The following is a 22,093-nucleotide window of genomic DNA, read 5'->3' on the forward strand; positions in this document are numbered from 1 at the left end:
TCATTAATTGCAAAATAGTCAAATAAATAAAACCATGACTTCACATGAGACCTGTGTGTCTGCTTGCTTATTTATTTTTGTTAAATAAATGAAATCACAATTTCACATGTAATGTCTGTCTCTGTTTATTTATGTATGTATGAAAGTAAGCTGAAAAGCTGTTTTAAGTAAATAATATGTAGAGCATTTAGCTGGTTAAAATAAGAGTATTCTAAGGATAAATAAGATCAACCTACAACTGATCAGGAGGTGAAGAACCAGTGGCTGGCTCCAGCCTCAGGAGCCACAGAATGGAATATAGTACAGTGCCTGCAACATTACCAAACACTGTGCCTACAACGCAGATGCCCACACACACGTTTATCATAGACTGGCACTTAAGAAGTAGCAGTTTTCTGCCATGAGAAGGGTACCCTGCTTACCCAGCTTCAGGTGAGGGCTGTATTGAAGAAAACAGTGGAGTGATCAAGTTTGGACCCCAAACATATACCCCACACTCAGTTAGATTCAATGCTCATTTAGCATAGTGACAGCTTCTCATGGACATTGGGAAGGACATCATGGGAGCACATCAAGAAATTAGGAAAATGGATGTACAACACTTATGAAAGATAGCTGAAAAATAACTTCTTATACCACATCTAAAATTGTTGTCTCTTATTTTCAGAAACTGGGTGTTACCTGTAAGACACACATTGCACCTTCCAACAATAGTTTTCCTGCATGTTTGATCACCTTGTTGGTGTGCTTCCATGTGAATGGAAATACCTGCATTATATATCACCTTCTAGAACATGCTGACATTACCTGCGATGTATTGTAGTACAAAAGGTGTAATGTAAAATGTGTGTTAAAGCCCAAATTATGATAGTTACACTGAGGCCACACAGTTTGCTGAGCTGTACACCCCTCCACAATCCTTACTGTTACCTACTATTCATGGTGATACTTATGTCAAGGGTTCAAAGGCCATTTCTGATATGTGCAGTTCTTGATCTGCAGGCCATTCTTCATCAGACAGAGTGCTGTCCATCATTATGGTACATGGCCATTCCACCCTGCTTGACTGCTTACAGCTATGCAACATGCACACCACCATGAACACCTACAACAAAGATTGTAATATTTTATAGACACAGAAATAGAACATGCCTGGCACAACAGATTTCTATCCAAAGGAATCCTATACTTATTGAATGAACTTCCTGTGCATGTCAAGCAATACTACACATGATCTGTATTCAGTAGTATTCTGAATAAGTGGTCTGGAAATCATAAATCCTCTTTGGGGTATGCAGCATGGTGCTTCTTGACCATGGAGCTTAACTCACTCAGCAATGCTCAGGCTTAGTTGGCTACGCTTATCAATGGTCTTTTGAGCTGCATGCCTAATATATACCTATGAACTTATCAACCTAATATATAATTACCAAGTATCGTACAAATGTGCATGCTGCATATAGAATATAAATGCACACAAAAACATTGGCTTATTAATGAATGTATTTCTATAAGCCACCTCATCTGAATGTCATAATATGATCATTGGTATATACTACTGACCACACCAATTATCATACTACCATGACTGTGATACAGATATCTCTAAATGCACATGGCCTGCATAGCAACATTTACTGCACAGTTTAGCTCTGTGCTACTTTTCCTTTCTGAATACCTCCTAGTGTGTTTTATGTCCTGCAAGAGTACCAACTATATACACACATTGCAAGGTATCTCTAAACAAACAATTACATTTGTTTATTTCAATATGTAATAAAACAACAAATACATGTGCACTGAGCTCTCCAAGGTACCATGAATTATACCTAACCTCAGTTTGAAATCATTGGTCCAATTAAGTAATTCTACAAGTTAGCACTATTAAACCATAAGCACTACTTACTCTTATACTCTCTATGATTACCCTGCCCTCTATTGGTCCATCTTAAATTCAGTTTCCCTGTTACTCTAGCATGTCCAAAGGTCAGTCAATGGTTTCCTCTCCAGTCCAGTTGATAAATCTGGGAATTTTGAGGCAATGTTACAACTGTCTCATGTACACGGACAACTCTCTCCTCCTCCAAACAGGTTCAAATATATGTGAGAGATGCAACTATTTAGCCAAACTGGAGGCTGAGCTCTCTCATCTCAAAACTGGTGTAACCAGTCAGGAGGAGAAGGTAACCTCAAACAACACAATTCCAGTATCACATAGTCCCACCACATCAGCGAACCAAACACATAAATACACAAAAACATACTCGGAGGCTCTAAATAAAAATCTACCTAAGCAACAGAGACCTCCAAAGCAGACATCCAAGCAAATGCTACCTCAAAACAAAACACACACAACACATAACCCACAAAGTCAGTGTGCCAAGCAGCCATAGCCCTTAAGGCTGAATAACACACCTGATACTCTTGTTATAGGTGACTCTATTGTCAGACACACTGACGTCCTGCTCACCAGGCTGAATAAAGAGAAGGTCACGCTGAGCTGCCTGTTGGGTGCTAGGATCCGACACATAACGGAAGCACTCAGGTCACTCCAAAGCAAATACAAATATGACTCAGTCATTGTACATGCTGGTGTGAATGACCTGAGACGTACCTCCCTGGACTACATGAAAAGAGCCATAGAGGAGCTCTCTGATCATGTAGCCCAGGCTGGTATGACCCTGACCTTGAGCAGCATCTTACCCTCACCTAGAATGATGCCACAGTACAAAGACAAAATGATCGATTTTAACAACTGGCTAAAATTTTGGTGTCATTCAAAGGGGATCCAGTGTCTGTCAGCCTGGGATGACATGCTCGACAAGCCACGTTGCTTCGCTAGGGATGGCTTGCACCTGTCACCACTGGGCTTTCGGATATTGGCAAAGGCTCTTGCCACCCCCATAGTGCCTTTTTTAGGCAAGGCTCAAAAGTCAAACCCACCCCCATAGACAGCACAAGGAACAAGAAACTAAGAGTAATGCTGCTAAACGCCAGAAGTCTTAACCTCAAGATGCACGCACTTGAAGCTCTCCTCAGTATGGAGAACATCGATATCTGTGCAGTGACAGAAACCTGGTTCAAGGCTCCAGAGAGCACCCCAGCACTACCAGGCTATACCTCGTATCATGCTTTTCGGCCCCAAAACCCAGACCAAACCACAAAAGGAGGGGGAGTTTCCATATTTATCAAGGATATCCACACCTCCAGGTTAGTGGCATTGCACGAAGTATCGGAGACCATCCATGTGCAACTAACAGTGGGCAAGACTTCTTTTCAGTTTATAGCACCCTACAGACCACCCTCTCAAAGTCAGGAATCCCATTCAGCCTTCCTGAAAACATTGGAGAACATGAAGATCTCTCCGAACACCATTATATTGGGCGACTTCAACTACCCAAACATTGACTGGGAGCACTACTCAAGCCCCAGCACCTTAGCCCAAAGATTCCTGGAAATTATAAACTCAAATGCTATGGAACAACTAGTCACCACTCCCACAAGAGGGGACAACATACTAGACCTGATCATTACCAACATGGGGACTCTGTGCTCCACACCAGAAGTATATCCCTCATTGGTAAGATCAGACCATAAATTAATTTCACTGGATGTCCACATCCCGACCCCACCCCAGCCCAGAAAACCACAGTGAAAAACTTCTCAAAAGCGAACTTCTCACTTCTCAAAACCGAAGTGGAATCCTTCAAGGCCCCAGGGCCAGTGGAAACTACAGCCCAAACTGCAGAATCCTATATAAATGCATTCTACGGACATCTCCAGGAATGCATGGATCATGCCATCCCAAACAAAACCAAGACCCAATCATCCAAAGGCAGGCATCCAGTCTGGTGGACCCCTGCCATAAATAAACTGTACAACAGAAGGAGGAAGCTACTACATGACAGAGCAAAATCCCTAATAGGGAAGGCATCTCTGATCAGTACTAGCAAAAAATTACGATCCCTCATAAAATCCTCCAAGGCCAGCTTTGAGAGAAAAATTGCACAGGACACCAAAGACAATCATAAGGCTTTTTTCAATTATGTTAGAAACCTGGGATGCAACTCCCAGACTTGTTCTGAGTTGATTCTAAACAACAAAAAATACACTGAACCCACAGACATCGCCAATATCCTGGCAGACAGGTTCAGTGCAAACTTCTCCACCCCCCCCGCCCAAAAGAGCAAGTATCTATCCCGGCAGATGGCTGCCTCCCAAACATCTCAGATGCTCAGGTGAAGGCTGCCCTCTCCAAAGCAAAAAAGACTGCTTCCATGGGACCAGATGGCGTCCCAGGTTGTCCTACATGAACTCCAAGAGGAACTAATCCCTCAAATAAAACAGCTATACAATCTCAGCCTCACTACAGGATATGTGCCCACAGAATGGCGTACAGCAACAGTGGTCCCACTCCACAAAGGTGGAGCCTCTACGGACCCTGGAAACTATCGCCCCATAAGCCTGACTAGCTTAGTCTGCAAGGCTATGGAGAGGATCATCATGGAGCTCATAAACAAAGACATTGGGGACCTACAGACACTAGATCCTACACAGTTCGGCTTTGTCAAGGGCAGATCCTGCCTTTTGAACCTGGTTGACTTCTTTGAAACAGTCACCAAAGCCATAGATGAAGGGAAGGTAGTCCACACAGCCTATCTGGACCTTGCAAAGGCATTTGACACAATACCCCACTCGGGCATCATAGATAAGCTATCCAGCTTAAATATAAACCCCTATGTCACAAGATGGGTCGCAAACTGGCTCAAAGACAGAACCCACAGAGTGAGAGTTGCTGGAGCCATGTCAGACTTGAAACCGGTCACAAGTGGCGTCCCACAGGGTTCTGTCCTGGGTTCTGTCCTGGGACCACTCTTGTTCGGTATATACTTTTCCGAGGTACAGGCAAATGTGGGAGGACTATGGCTCACCAAGTTCGCAGACGACTGCAAACTGGGCGCCATAATCAACTCTCCAGCTGACACAAACATCCTTCAAAAAGGTCTCACAGAGACAGATAACTGGTGCCAGCACCATGGTTTACAGCTAAATGCCAAAAAATGTATAGTCATACCCTTTGGCAAAAACAATGTGCCCACAAATTACCACATAGGCGGAAACCCATTAAGTACAGAGAAAGTTATTAGGGACCTGGGGACCCAAGTTGATAGCAATCTCTCCTTTGAAAACCACATTGCCAAAGTGGTTAGAAAGACCTTCTACATAGCCCACCTCATCAGGAACGGTTTCACATCTAGATCAAGAGAGGTAATCATGCCCCTTTATTCATCCCTCATCAGGCCCATCATAGAATACAATGCCCCTTTTGGGATGTACCTTACCCGACACCTGCAGCAATTAGTAAGACCCCAAAAGTATCTCACCAAGAGGATCAAGGGTCTCAAACAGATGCCATATGCTGCTCGGTTAAAAAAACTTCAGCTCTACTCAGTTGCATACCGCCTACTTCGAGGCGATCTATGCCTGACATACAAAGCTATGTCAAATCCAGAATTAATGGACATGCTCCACCTCAGTAAATCTAAATCCCTTAGAGCTACACACTCGAGGGACTTGAACCTCAGCACAGAAATAAATAGAACTTGCTGGAGGGACAGGTTCATAACCCAGAGGCTCCCTTTGCTCTGGAATAGAATTCCAGTTCATGTGAGGCAGAGCACCTCACTGAATCTCTTCAAGAAGAATCTCGATAGGTGGATGGGGGATGGTAGGTTTGTCCCAGGGATTACTCCCGTGTCACTATTAGACAGAGGCACAGTAAACTAAACCTTAAAAAGGGCACAGTATACTCAAATCAAGGGGTGGCGTAAGCCATACAGAATCGGGCTAGGCTTATAATTGCCCCAGGGCAGATAGCCTAGTATGAACCTATGAATCTATGAACCTATTTATTTTTCCCCCTTATTTCTTTATTCAGCTGTTTATTTGTTTGTGTAGTTACTAATTTAAGCTTGATAATCATGTAAGTGGGAGGCTGACAGACAACCTGAGCTCCATGGTGCAAGACACAAACAGAAAATTGTAAGTAGAATAAGTAATTATACCACTTTCTGAAGGAATGTCAAACAGTTAGGCAAAATTCAGAAGTGGAATTCAAGCAAGATGATAGTCGAAAAAATATAAGAAATGGAAATGAAGTCAAACTATAACTACAACGTTGCAGGCAATAATTGCATTATTGCTCACGTCTGAAATAGTTGTATGTAAAATGTATAAATATACATAAGCTGTTTAATAGAGTGGCTACGTTAAGCAGAGAAGGATCTCTTCATTTTTATTTTGTTAGTTTTATGTGTAATGGTGTTCCTTAAACTCATGAGTGTGTATTATAGATGTATTTCAGTGTCGTGTTTCATCAGCAAATTGTCTCTTTGCAACAAAATATCACAATTGCTTTTACTTGTAATTTACATTTTTTCACTTTAAAATTGTTACATTATATCAAAAATATCTATCTATGCCTAGACATGATAGTTATGAAACAGTCAGATAAATAAAACTATCACTTCACATGGAACCTGTGTGTCTGCTTGCTTGTTTAATTTATTTTGTAAAATAATTGAAACTAAAATTACGCCTGGAATATGTGTCTGTTTACTTATTTTTGTATGTATAAAGTTATACTGGCAAGTTCTAATTAGATGCAAAAAGTCTGTCTACTGCAATAAAAGCCATTAATTTCTTGTGATCTCATGACATTTCAGGTATAATTGAAGGCATACACTCAATCTTATAATGTAGAGAGTAAAGCCTTGACAGAAACATTTAAATGGCTAAAGTCATTACCAAAGTCAAAGATAAAACAGACAGCAACTTTGCTCAAAAGCAGCAATAAAGTACAAGTAGAAGACAAAGTCCATACGATTCAAAGATGACTAGTTACTCCCCAAGAAATACCCTTTACCATTTATTCCCCCACTGTTACTAAATCACGGGTCCTCACTGTGCTCTCCACAGCTAAACACACTACAGCAATGGGCCCTGATAACACCCAGGGATACCTCCTCTATGGTTTGAAAAATGATGCATCAGGCCCTCTAGAATGTCTATTCAGCCACAGCCTCCAGACAGGATTCATCCCTAGGAATGCAAGACTGCAAAAGTCATCCCTCTACATAAAGAAGGACCATCCACAGACCCAGGTAACTACATACCCATAAGTTAGACTAGTCTTATATACAAGGCCATAGAAAAAGTTATCCTGGATCTAGTAAATACATAGCAAATCTTCAAACATTGAATCCATCCCACTTTGGTTTCAGCAAGGATAGGTTCCATCTACTAAACCCAGTGGATTACTTTGAGAAGGCCACTGGAGCCATGGACGATGGGCAAAAAAGTGCATACTGCCTAACTTGAACTGGTAAAGGCATTCAACACACTAAGGAATTATACACAGACTCTAAATTTTAGACATAACTCCCTATGTAACCCGATGGACAGTCAAAAGGCTCATGGATAGGACACATGACATTAGGATGGGGGAATCCATCTCCACAAATAGGCCTGTTACTACTGGTGTTCCACAGGACTCAGCTCCGAACTATGAACTTTCCCACTACCTCTGTCACCAACTTGGTGGATATGGGCATCCTGAGGCAATGTAGAAACTGCATCATATTTAATGACAACCAGTTACGTATTAAATAAACTGATCTGGTATGTGAGAGATGAATTTACACAATGTCACTGGAGGTAAAGTTGTCACATAAAACCACTCCTAATGTCAATAAGGTTGTCAGTAGTATACGCACTGCACCAATCACACACAATTCAAAGCAGAAACATAGACACATATATGATGAGGCATTTAAATGTAACCTACCTAAACCCAAATACCTCTCTGGTGAAGTACACATAATTAAGTCCCTCAGCAACCCTGAATGCACTCTTTCAAAACAACAGCCACATCAACCCATACAGCCACATCTTATGGAACCTCTGCTTCTAACCCCATATGGCAAGTCACCGCACAATCTAACATTCTAGTCAATGGATGCCCAATAGTGAGACACACTGATGTCCCTCTCACCAGGCTGAGTAAAGAGAAAGTCACAGTCAGTTGCTTATCAGGGTCCAGGATCCACCACATTACAAACGCACTCAGGCTGTTGGACCACAAGTACCAGTATAACTCAATCATAATCCATGTGAGTGCAAATGACCTGAGATGTACCTCCCTACACAATATAAACAGGGACATTGTGGTACTCTCAGAATGTGTGTCTCAGGCTGGGATGAGTGTAGCATTAAGCGGCATTTTACCTTCTCCAAGGATGATGCCACAATATGAAGAAAAGATGATGACTTTAATTGGCTTAGTTTCTGGTGTCATTCCAAGGTGATGCGATATTGGTCAGTATGGAAGAATATGATTAACAGACCATGCTTCTCTGCCAGGGATGGTCTGCTCCTCTCTTCAAGTCATTCAAATATTAGTTAAGAAATTGTCCTCCCCACATAGTGCTTTTTTTACATAATGCCAAACTGAAAGTATTTCTAAAATAGCAAATTAAAACCAACAAAATATAAAGGTGTTACTGGTCAATGCGAGGAGTCTAAACCAAAACCTCACTCTCTAGAAGCTCTGCTAACCTTAGAGAATGCTGACATCTATACAGTCACTGAGATATGGTTTAAAGCTGTGTAGATCACACTTACAGTACAAGCTTATAATGCTTTCTATATATTTAGACCATCCACTACACAGATGAGGACTAAAGGTAAAGGTGCCTCAATTTATATTATAAACAAATATACCGCTCAAGTCTTGGAGCATCTCCATATTCTAATCACAATACGCAAAATCCAATACCACTTCTCTACAAGCTATATGCCCCCATATAAGACAAAGGATACCCATAACATACATTTAAAATTGCTGGAAACACTCACCATACAAACTAATATGATATTCATGGGTGACTTTAATTACCTAACTATTAACCGGGTATCATATATGACAAACATACAGGCACAGAGTCTCCTGGATTTTGTAAACACAACCTCCTCTGTTGACCACATTACCAATACACACACACTCCCACATACACCATACACACACACACACACACACACACACACACACACACACACACACACACACATTTATGCATTTACATGTTTATATATATATATATATATATATATATATATATATATATACACACACACACACTTATGCATATACATGTTTATATATATATATATATATATATATATATATATATATATATATATATATATACACACACACACACACACACACACACACACACACACACACACACACACACATATATATATATATATATATATATATATATATACACACACACACACACACACACATATATATATATATATATATATATATTTATATATATCTATCTATCTATATATATATATATATATATATATATATATATATATATATATGGTTCCCTATCAGAAGCCTGAAACACTATAAGCTCGAAAATCAAAATCCTGAAACCAAAAGCCTGAAAACTCAAAATCCTGAAAACCCAAAATCCTGAAACTCAAAATCCCGAAAACACAAAATAGACATACTGACGTCATTGTGGCTTTGCTATTGTTAGCCCTGTGGTGTTAGGTCATGCGTTGGGTTCAGGTAAGTGTGCAGTTGGTTTTATGTTAGGGTTAGGGGCGGTTTAAGTGAGTTAGGGTTAGGGTTCAGGTTAGGCATGTATGCAATAGTGATAAAAATTAGGGTTAGGGGCAGCTTAAGTGAGTTAGGGTTAGGGCGTGGGGTTAGGTGAGTGTGCGATAGTGACGGACCTTAGGGTTAGGGTTAAGGTCAGTCGGTAGATATTAGTGTCTTTGTATTGGCATATTAGCATTATTTGTGTTTTCGGGATTTTGAGTTTCAGGATTTTGGGTTTTCAGGATTTTGAGTTTTCAGGCTTTTGGTTTCAGGATTTTGATTTTCGAGCTTATAGTGTTTTAGGCTTCTGATAGGGAACCATATATATATATATATATATATATATATATATATATATATATATATGTATATATATATATATATATACACACACACACACACACACACATATATATATATATATATATATATATATATATATATATATATATATATGTATATATAAATAGTTATAGATATGTATGTACAGTATATGTATATATGTATAGATCCATCCGTCCTCAACCCCTTTTTCCCCATTTTGTAGATGGGGCAAGGGTTTCACTTCAACAATGACAATAATCTCGAGCCAAGGTTTACACCACTGTAGCCCTGCCACGGTAGTTGATTCGTACCACACACTCACACATTCAATCTCAACCTATGGCCAGTTTATAGTGTCCAGTCTACCTGCTGCATGTCTTTGCAATGTAGGAGGAAATTGGGAGCACCCGTGACCACATGGAGAACATGCAGATTATGCACAGACAGCACCCTAGCTGAGAATCAAACTGGAGAACTTCTTGCTGTGAGTCAACAACACTAACCACTGCATGACTGAGCGCATGCCCAGACACACACACACACACACACACACACACACAGAAACATATGCCCACACACATATTAAATATATATATATATATATATATATATATGGGTCTACTACTGTAGATCAAAATTAAACTATTTTGAAATACGATAGTAGTGTCCCACTAACACAAAAGTACACTTCAACGAAAGTGCACTTTCGCGAAAATCACTAGAACGAATGAAGGGTTAGGGCTTGGGTTATGGATAGTGGATAGCTAGTAGGGCTATCCACTTTCCTTAACCCAAGCCCTAACCCTAAGGTCCGTGACTACCACATCACAGTGCAGGAAACTGTATTTCCTCAACTGAGCAGTAGTTATGGACCTATTTCCTGTACTGTGGTGCGGTAGTCACGGACCTTAGGGTTAGGGTTTGGGTTAAGGATAGTGGTTAGCCCTACTATCTATCCACTATCCTTAACCCAAGCCCTAACCCTAAGGTCCATCACTACCTCACCACAGTGCAGGAAATGTCCCGTTCGACTTAGTGACTTTCACGAAAGTGCACTTTCGTTGAAGTGCACTTTAGCATTAGTGGGACACTATTATCGTATTTTGAAATAGTGCAATTTTGATCTACGGTAGTAGACTCATATAGATATATATAGATATATATATATATATATATATATATATATATATATATATATATATATATATATATATATATATATATATATATATATATATATAGATATATATATATATATACATATATAGTTTCAGTTCATATTACCGAAATGTTGAAATATCGAAACCAAGACATCGAACATATACAATACAGCACACAACACACAAACCATAACACCCACACCGCAAAACAATTAAATACAACAAAACACCATACAGACACACACCTACACTACACAAATGTAGGGGGCCAAGCCCCCCTGCACTCCCCACACCCCCTACTTATATATACTAACTCTGAGATCACACAAACAGTAAAGAAAAAAATAATCACACACAGCCAGCACACACAATCATACCTCCACCTCCCTACCCTAACCCACTTGTACATGTTAAGAAAACACTCACGCACACTCACTCACCTAAAAACTGCAGACACCATCCCAGCCAAACACTTCCGCAACATAACTTACATGCATAAGCGCGAATTCAACATAGTCCTATTCGTGCTTATGTACTTTCTCTATTTTGCAGTTTTGACTTCATGGACACGAATTTCTGAAATTCGATATTTCAGCAATTCGTGTTTATAAAGCGAAACCATATATATATATATATATATATATATATATATATATATATATATATATATATATATACATACACACACACACACACACACACACACACACACACACACACACACACACACACACACACAGGTGGGTATTGCTGAAAAACCAGAGGAGTAGTATAACTGTCCCAAAAGAAATTGTCTTGCTCCCTAACTGAATTAAACAAACCTGCAAAGGAGAAAGCTATCCCTTAATGTCTACAGATCACTGACTTTGTTGTACGAGTTCTTCTCAGCTATCCAGATTTTCACTGAATGTTCAGATTTTTGCCTCATACCTTCAGTCTGTTCTTCATAAAGCTGGTGTTTTTCTGACTTTACTAAAAATAACGACATGCATTTTAGTTTCAAACTTTGTCTCTTATAGGAAATGCACACTTAATTCCAGGTAATCAATCAACTTTCTCAGTTTAGTTTACATGAAAAACTTTTTTATTTTTGCCAACTTCCCCCACCCAATAATTTTAATATTTGTCCAGATTTCTTGTGTACTTTCCTGCACTTTGAGAAGTACGGGAGCTATGGCAGAAATGTAATTTAAATGCCAAGATGTTTCAACATGGAATTAATTGATCCCTGCAATAATGATGTTTCCAAAGTTGGTGTGCATAAGATCTGTGCAACACCTCTACAGAAGTGAGCAGCTCTGGTATTATGGGGTTGATCCACTGGGTGAGATCACTGAAATGTCGCAAAGAGGGAGGGATTACAACATGGACGCTGAGGATTCACTCCAAGGTAAGAAGCTTTTTTTTTCTGGAAGGAGAGAGTGTCCCTTTAAGTAGCAGTAGGTGGTTGTCAATGAACATGAGACAATTGCAATATTGTCTCTGGGTGCCTATTTTAACCATGTTGGCTGCAATAACAGTCAGAAAGTGCAGCTTCATGGTTCCAATTGCTTGGCACTGTGGGCTGAAGGGTGAGTAGTGCCTAAGAGATTATTATGAGTTGCTTAACTGGAGTGCTATCTATCTAAGATGAGTAATACAAGTCTATACACAAACAGAAATGAATAATTTTGCATGACTACTGACTATTAAGTGAACTCATAATTTTTGGAGTAGGTTGTATTGAGAAAGATTAGGTTCTCCATCTGTACAGTGCACAGTTAAAATGGCTGTACAACAAGCAGTGCCTTGCAAACACAGGCAAAAAAGGATAGCAGATCTTCTTTCAGCTGCTCCCATTAGGGGTCACCACAGTGGATTATCTGTTTCCATTTCTTCCTGTCCTCTGCATCTTGCTCTGTCACACCTACCATCTGCATGTCCTCTCTCACCACATCCATAAACCTTATCTTAGGCCTTCCTCTTTTCCTGTTACCTGGCAGCTTCATCCTTAGCATCTTTTTCCCAATATATTCTGCATACCTCATCAGCACATGTCCAAACCAATGCAATCTTGCCTCTCTGGCTTTGTCTCCAAACCTTCCAACCTGGGTTGACCCTCTAATATACTTATTCCTAATCCTGTCCACCCTTGTCACACCCAGTGCAAATCTTATCATCTTTAACTCTGCCATGTCCAGCTCTGACTCCTGCCTTTTTTCAATGCACTGTCTCCAACCCATATAACAAGCTGGTCTCACTACCCTCTTGTAGAGCTTCCCTTTCACTCTTAGTGGTACTCATCTGTCACAAATCACTCCTGACACTCTTCTCCACCCACTCCATCCTGCCTGTACTCTCTTCTTCACCTCTCTTCCACAGTCACCATTACTCTGAACTATTGATCCCAAGTATTTAAATTCATCCACCTTCACCACCTCTACTCTCTGCATATTCACCATTCTTCTAGCCACCCTCTCATTCACACACATATATTCTGTCTTAGTCCTGCTGACCTTCATTCCTCTTCTCTCTAGAGCATATCTCCACCTCTCCAGTGTCTCCTCCATCTGTTCCCTACTCTCACTACAGATCACAATGCCATAGCAGATAAATACAAGAAATTCTATTAATCCATTGGCCAATACCAAAACAGCACAATTCAAAGTTGTACAAGCATTCAGAGGTGTAGAAATGGCTAAGTTCTTCCTCTTTCCTCACCAGTATTTAAACCAGAGCAGTTCTGACTCAGATCACATGGCTGGCTGTGTGGCACTGAGGGATGAAGCCCTGACTATGACCCAGACAACCAGAGTTTGAGCTTTGCTTTGGTTGCTGGAAGAGGCGAGTGGACTGGACAGTCATGAGTAGTGAACTGCGGTTCTCCAGTAGTTGATGGAAGAGAATGTTCAGGTTGGCCAGTCACTACCTACTAAATGGGGACTTGTTAAGCTTTGAGATAGCCATGCTTAGGGACATGGGGCTGATGCTTCAAAGCAAGTGATACTAGCATTTGTTACTGTATGGGTGGTAGCATGATCCTTCACGTGGAGGATATAGGATGCCCCGCTGTGACAAACTCACTCATGCCAATCACCTGGGGTGGAGTAAGGGCCTAAAATAGAAATGTCATCATTGCTATGATGCTTGCGTATTTAAAATTTATGTCCATGGTTGTCCTTGATGATGGACCACCATGGAAGGCTCTTGTCCTTGCACAGGGGACTTCCTAGTTTTGGTTGACAAACTTGCTCAGGACAAATCATGGGAACAGCTTGATAGTTTTTAGGCACTGATGTAAAAAGCACCTAGAACAAGGGGAAAAAATTCTTCAAAAATACTTCAAGATCACACGATGGCACATCTTCCCTGCGACCAAATGATGTACCTATAATGCAGTAACCGGTCTTCCATAACTGACATGGTCTCAATGGCCATCCTAAATCACAAGGCATCCAAGGTCATGCAGTTCTGTTACTGTATATCTGGTGCTGATGGCACTGCCTTCTGATGAAGACAACCACATGACCAAACACTATGCAAACCCTTACTGGACCCAGTTGCCTATCTAATATTTTTGGGTGTCATGGCTAGGTTTAAAAATGCCCAGTGACATCCCTTCTCTGGGCCAGTGATCAAGGAGTCTCAATCCTCACTACAGAAACTGATGGGAGAATGTTCATTTTGAGAGAAATACACATGCACAGTATTTTCAGATGCAGCTCTCTCTGTAACAAGCACAATTACTCTTAAAAGCATACAGGGAATACACTCCAGTCTTGGGGCTGGACTCTCTCTCTTCAGGCCCCAAATAAGACTCCACACTGACCACTAAGGAGCTCCATGTCCCTATACTAAGTAGCTGACACACAATCTGAGATCTAATTTCACACACACACACACACACACACACACACACACACACACACACACACACACACACACACACACACACACACACACACATGATTACCCGCTCTGCCACCTTTGACCAGACTATAAGGTAGTTATATTGCCACCATCCAGTTACTCTAAGGCTCTAACAAGGGTAACCAATTATACTGAGTAAAATTAATATTAACACAAATGCTAGTGTTTCACCAATGCAGCAAGACTTTCAGGAGCAGCCACAGTGTCAGCAAATAAATATAAGTACTCGCCAAGTATAAAATATTCTCTAAAATACCAGATACACTGAGAAATTTAAATAGATTTAATAATAATTAACAAAAGGAAAACAGGACAATACTGAATACCTCTCCAAAACAAATACCAGAGTTTCAATCACAGGAAATATAAAATAAGACAGATGAATTGATTCACACAGATACAGAAAAGATACGCTTAGCTATTCTCACTATATTTTCCTAACTGATTAAAGAATTACTGTTCCCTATTTAAGTTATTTACTACAACAAGGCAAGATGATGTGGGTGAGTGATCTTTCCTGTTAGTTTTCATAAACAGACTGCTGAGTACGGTCTCTCTCTAGTATGTAAATATCATTTCATTGCTGGCTTACACAATGACATCACACACATCTAGTCACCTGACTCTTGTTCCCACACTACCCCATTTACTAGAAACTTGAGAGCCATGATCTAGAACAGATGTGTCATAATACACACCTAGAGCTTTGTTAACATCTGTTGCAGCATCTGGAAGCTGTGCATTCTTCTATGATACTATGATTATGCTCCTGAAAGACAGCAGCATTGAGCATTAAAGGGAGCAATAGTGTACAAGCATAAAACAAAGGCAGGATGGCTCAGAGATCAGGTGTTGATTTTTTTATCCATGAATTACAAATGTGTGGATGGCTTCTATGGGACGCTGTGAAAAAAATATAAGCTGTGGTGGAATGTAAGAGTACATGAAATATCTAAAAAACTGCTCTAACAGAATGTATGAATAAGCTGTATACCTGTTCACAATGAACTGTGTGTTACCTAACAGATACTGTAATGGGCAGGTTTAGATAGGAAGTGGAGTCCTTGTGTGTGAACAAATTAGATTTTTGTACATAGGATACACAACCAATGCTAGTCATACCATTCAACAGTGAGGTCTAAGGCATTTTCCTGCATGGTTTATACAAAATAAACAGCTATCCTTTCTAGAGCAGGTTTATTATGACGTTAACATGTTTGCCTCTAAGAACAGAGGTACTTAAAGATTTGTACAGAGCTACAGGCTTTGCAAGAGGCAGCTTTGTGAAGCTGCCAAAACTGACCGCAGTAATGTCTTCTTGAACAAGACAGCAAGTCAAGTATTCCAGTATACACATAAGTACACAAATAGTGGCAATACATTCATTAATCTAAACCTCTTCTTTGGTTGCAGTTTACAGGCCTGGAAAACAGTCATTGTAATGCTGTTTCACAAGGATAGCCCAACCACAGACCCTGGTAAACACAGACTCATTTGCCTCATTAGCCTCAGCTTGCCATAGTTTAGTTACTGTAACCTTCTCTTTTTTCTCTGTATACTCATGGAGCTTTTGTCCTCTGGCCTCTGCTGAAAAAGCGCAGTAACTCAGTCAGACTACTTTGGTCAGCAAATGTCAAATAAATAATAAATAACATTTCAAACCATAGGCTCCTTGCACATATTATTGGGGCATACATGTATGTGTTTTTGATTCACCCTCCTGATTGTATTAAATTAAATTCCTTGTATAATACCACACCACTTGTTAGAGCGTGTTTTAAATTTGTAGTTTTGAACATTTTTCCAGTAAGCAATGAAACAAAACATATGACCCAATAATGACAAAACTCCCATTTCAGAACATTTAGCCAAAAAAAAGCCACTCATACTTCTGTCATTACAATCCACCAGTATCAGTCAATAAACACAATCTCTGCAGAAGTAAAATTCATCCAAATAATTCCACATTAAAGAGATTTATAACTAATGAAGAGATTGCTGCTAGCAAACAACTTTACATTTCAGTGTTTCATTGGGTCTATATTATTACAGCGAAAGTTTAGCTTGTTGAACACCGAAATGTCGACAGCTAAACAGCCAAAACTTAAAACTGTGAATGGCCAGTTCCACAAATTTTTTCATAGGGAAAAAGCCTGCTTGGCTGTGATCGGGAATTTGGCCCTTTCCCCAGTGTAGATCAAGCTTGGAGTTGGTATATTTAGTTAGGGTTGGCGTAGGAGGCACAGACCCCCACATTGGGGGGAGGTATGGGGTGAAGCTCCTCAATTAATGTTTCAAAGTTTGTTTTCATGTCGGATGGCCAAGCAAAGCTTTTCCCTATGAAAAACTTTGCAGAAGTGGGCGTTTGCTGTTTTAAGCTTTCAACATTTAGCTATTGACGTACGGGTGTTCAACAAGCTAGGCAGTCGATTTTATAATATAGACCCATTTCATCTACAAATTCAGAGCCCGCTGCACTTGAAGCATTGATTGTCTACATTACATTCAAACATTGGTAAGCTGGTAGTCATACCTCTCAACCTCTTAGAGCAAGAAATCTGGACAAAGCCATAAATAAAAGTGTGACAAATGTGCAAAAACAGGGATATTTTTAAAATATTGCTATAGACTTAGAAAGTTGATAGACTAACAGGCTTTTCTTTAGCATGCATTTTTCTGAAGGGTATGAAGTCTAAAACTCCAATGTGTCATTGTTTTATACCTTAAGTCTTTAATGACTTGCCACTAATTTGCCAGAAAACCACAATGTTACAAAAAACAGACCAAAAATATGAGGCAAACATCTAGACATTCTGTGAAAATCTGTACAGTTGAGAGGTATGATAGGGGTATATTTTTTCAGTGTTGCACCTTTTAACTTAGAAAGTTGCTAGAATGACAATATTTGTGTTGGCATGCTTATTCTGAAGGATATGAAGTATAAAACTCATATATGTCATTATTTATTGACTTCAGTCTTGGCCTCTGATTTGCCACAAAACCTCAATTTTTCGAGAAACAGACCAACACTACATGTCTAAATCAGAACACTTCATAGATAGTATAGTGTTCTTAACCAAGGATTCCCACATCTAGTACCAACCCTGCCCAATAGCCATATATCACTACGTCCACTTTCACCTTCAAACCAATGAACTCATTATATATAAAACAACTCCAACTCAAACCATGCTCAGCAGCAACTGATGACCTTCCAAGTGAGTACCTTAAAATATCAGTCATTAGCATTGCTCATCTTGTCTCAATCTTTATAAATGAGCCAGTCTTGGAATCCCATGTTACCTTTCTTTGGAAACAATCACACATTATCCATCTACACAAAGTAGGAAATTCAACAGATATCACTAACCTTATGCCTATAGTGATCTTAGGTTCATGGGAGTATAGTAGATTAATTGCCCTGAAGTCAGAATCATACTGTGTACTCTTTGTTTATGAGGTGAAGACCTTAACCACCATGCTAAACCCACCCTCTATGAAATACTTGTAAAACATGGCTTCCATGCCTCCCATAGTACTAACACTGCACGTCTAACCCTTATAGATACTGTTAATAAAGAGAGAGATAATGACAAACTAGTCTCCCCTTCTTTATATACTTGTCGCAGCCTTCAATACAATTTGTCACAGCAAACTTCTACTTCAGATGTCCACATTAGGTGTATCGCAGAGCAGCCTTCTATGGTTCAAAAGCTAACTGTGTAATAGGTATCAATCAGTAAAATGGCACTTCGCCCTCTCTCCATACCTCCCATTCACCACTAGTGTGCCGCGAGGTCTCTTCTTCTTTAACACACCAGCACCCTCCACTGATCCACACAACAAGCTTCCCTAATACAATACACTGATGACTCCACACTCATACGTGTGTCAAATAACTTGGCACAATTAAAAAAAAATTACCCAGGAGGCTATAATAGACATTGAAACATGGCTTTGTAACTCACAACTCATGCTCAAACACCCCCAACAAAATGCTACCGTTTCACCCAGAGCTCTCTTACATGAAAAACGACATTTAAAATCCTCTCACTTAATAATACACCATCTAAACTGCCTTCTAATAGCAAATAACGAGGGAGGATATTAGATGCTTATAAATAATATTGAATAAAATAATAATAATAACAATAATAATAATAATAACAATAATAACAACAATAATGATAATAATAACAATAATAATAATAATAATAATAATAATAATAATAATAACAATAAAAATAATAATAACAATAATAATGATAATAATAACAATAATAATAATAACAATAACAATAACAATAATAATGATAATAATAACAATAATAACAATAACAATAATAACAATAATAATAACAATAATAATTATAATAACAATAATAATAATAACAATAATAATGATAATAACAATATCAATAATAACAATAATAATAATAATAATAACAATAATAATAACAATAATAATAATAATAATAATAATAATAATAATAATAATAATAACAATAATAATAATAATAATAACAATAATAACAATAATAATAACAATAATAATAATAACAATAATAATGATAATAATAACAATAACAATAATAACAATAATAATAATAATAACAATAATAACAATAATAATAATAATAATAACAATAAAAATAATAATAATGATAATAATAACAATAATAACAATAACAATAATAATAATAACAATAACAATAACAATAATAATGATAATAATAACAATAATAACAATAACAATAATAACAATAATAATAACAATAATAATAATAATAACAATAATAATAATAACAATAATAATGATAATAGCAATAACAATAATAACAATAATAATAATAATAATAACAATAATAACAATAATAATAACAATAATAATAATAACAATAATAACAATAATAATAATAATAATAATAATAACAATAAAAATAATAATAACAATAATAATGATAATAATAACAATAATAACAATAACAATAATAATAATAACAATAACAATAACAATAATAATGATAATAATAACAATAATAACAATAATAATAATAACAATAATAATAATAATAACAATAATAATAATAACAATAATAACAATAATAATAACAATAATAATAATAACAATAATAATGATAATAATAACAATAACAATAATAATGATAATAATGATAATAATAATAACAATAATAACAATAATAATAACAATAATAATAATAACAATAATAATAATAACAATAATAATGATAATAATAACAATAATAACAATAACAATAATAATAACAATAATAATAATGCTAATAATAGTAATGATAAAAGTGGATGATAACAACTAAGTCTGTAGATGACTGCAAGGTAGGAGCAGCCACTGAATCCTCAAATGACTTGGCCATTCCTGCAGGGAGGTTTATCTCAAATAAATAACTGGTGTCAAAATCATGGTCTGAAACTACATACCAAAAAATGCATTACTGTACCTTTTGGGAAGTCATCTGCCCCTGCGAACTACCACACTGACAATACATACATTCAGGATTTGGGAACTTATATGGACAGTGACTTAACTTTAGAATAAACCACGCAGAAACTTTGCAGTGTGGAGAATGTGAAGTTCACTCCTTAAAATATGTTATGCACCTAGTTTAGTAATAAAAATCGAATTTTAAAATATGTACTACAAAATAAAATAAACATTCAGAGATGAGTTAAGAATGGAATATGCTTTATTGAGACACACAAACAACCAATCCTAGTTGAGTATGATGAAAATTAAGTTTCTGCTTGGTTTATTAGTAGACTAGGTGCATAACATATTTCAAGGAGTGAACTTCACACCCTCCACACTGCAAAGTTTCTGCTTGGTTTGTTTTTGACTCAGTATACTTTGCATATTGCGTTTTCTGAGACTTTGTTGGATACCACAGATTTTTCTTTTGACTTCACTTTTGACCAACATGTGTATGTTGTTGTAAGAAAGTTTTTCTATATTGCACAGATTATAAACAAAGTGGAGGGTGGCTTAATGGTTAAGGTGTTTGCCTTTAAACACAAGGTGCAGGGTTTGAGTCTCACAAGGGATACTTAGCTAGGCTTAAAATGGCTCGCAAGGGCAGTTAGCTTAGTACTAATCTATGAACCTATCTATGAACCTATAAACCTATGATTATGTCTAGATCTAGGGATATCCACCTTCATTGGGCCAGTCATTGCACATAATGCCCCCTTTGTCATGTATCTGTTCAGGCACATGCAACAACTGGAGCTCTCACAAAGATACCTTATTAAAAGGATACAAGGCCTAAACAAAAGGTCCTACAAGGATTGACTGAAACCCCTACCACTATACTTGGTATCATACAGACTCCTAAGATGTGACTGATGTCTAGCATAGAAGGCATCTGCTGACCTATTACTAATGGACTTAATGTACATCAGTAAGTCAAATGGCATCAGAAATACTTTGCCTAGGCATCTAAACCTCTTCTACAACATTAACAGAACAGTTTGGAAGGACAGGTATATTTTGCAGAGGATACCACTGCTGTGGAACAGACTCCCCATCCACATAAAACAAAGTTCATTCCTGTCCATTTGATGGGAAACAGAAAATTTACCCCAGAACTGCCCCATGCACTGCAAATGGGCAGATGCAACTCCTAAATGCTATATCCTAGGCACGGTCCACTAAAATTATATATGGTATGATCCCAGTTATTCTCATTAGGGGTAATATGCAATTATCAACCACTGGACAGGTAAGGCCAATCTATAACCAACTGGGATTGGTTATTTCAAGCGCAGAAAGGGACATTAGCTAGGTAAAATGGCCTGCAAAATCAGCTAGCTTAGTATGTACCTTACCTATGAACCTATAATCTGACATTTGACATGCACATACAAAAATGCATAGAAAAACGGGCCAAAAACTTGGAAGTTTTAGAGATCTAAAAACATTTTCACCAACACAAATAAAACTACACTCGCCACTACTTAGCTCCTTCCCTCAGTAGTT

Source organism: Protopterus annectens, chromosome 13.part0 (assembly GCF_019279795.1).
Source record: "Protopterus annectens isolate FY-2018-M chromosome 13.part0, PAN1.0, whole genome shotgun sequence".
NCBI classification, from domain to species: domain Eukaryota; kingdom Metazoa; phylum Chordata; order Ceratodontiformes; family Protopteridae; genus Protopterus; species Protopterus annectens.